A 754-nucleotide genomic window follows, 5' to 3' on the forward strand; every position below is an offset into this window, starting at 1 on the left:
AGGTCAGAAGAAGGTATCAGATGCCCAGAAATTGGAGTTATGAATAGTTGTGAACTACCTTATGGGTGCTGAGAATCAAATCAAGTCCTCTGTACAAGCAACATGTGTTCTTAACCAGTGAGCCCTCTCTCCAGCCCACGGTCACCCAGTTTTTTTATGGTGGCAGAAATAACTTAAGCTGGTGGGACTGGGTACTGTGGCATGCATTTACATATGTATATACAAATATATGTAGGACTAGTAACGGCATTGTGTTCTGAATTAACATCAGCAACAGGTTTTCCGGGCTTGCAGTTATCCGAGTGAAATTGTCCAGACAAAAATAAATGGAAGACTTCACAGATTTGCATGCCATCCTTGTGCAAGGACCTTACTAATCTCTGTAATTTTAATTTGTGTGCTGCCACAACAAGCCCATGACGTTGAGCCTGATCCTCCTGAATCACCTGTCAGGTTGGAAGATTTACAGACTTATGAGCTGGCTATCAACCCTTGTCACCATATGGAGGACTGAATTCAAAGGCCTCTCACAAGCGAGGCAAGCACTCCACTGCTGAACTACATCCCCAGCCTGAGCTGTCTCTGAAACACAGCCAGATATTTAGGGAATAAACTCTTGCTCTCACTCCTAGCCCGGTGAGTGCCTTGCTTTAGCTTCTGTGACTGGCTTCAGTTGTGGAAATTCAGTTTGTTTTGGGGGTGGAGAGGTGGATCAGCAGTCAAGAGCACTTGCTGCTCTTCCAGAGGACTGAAG

General features: G+C 45.2%; 1 pseudogene; it reads right to left on the minus strand.

Moving 5' to 3' along the window:
• Positions 1–320: 320 nt before the first annotated feature.
• LOC125401305 (U6 spliceosomal RNA) lies at positions 321–416 on the minus strand (annotated as a pseudogene).
• Positions 417–754: the final 338 nt, after the last annotated feature.

This window comes from Myodes glareolus, chromosome 8 (assembly GCF_982192425.1).
Source record: "Myodes glareolus chromosome 8, mMyoGla1.1, whole genome shotgun sequence".
Classification (NCBI taxonomy): domain Eukaryota; kingdom Metazoa; phylum Chordata; class Mammalia; order Rodentia; family Cricetidae; genus Myodes; species Myodes glareolus.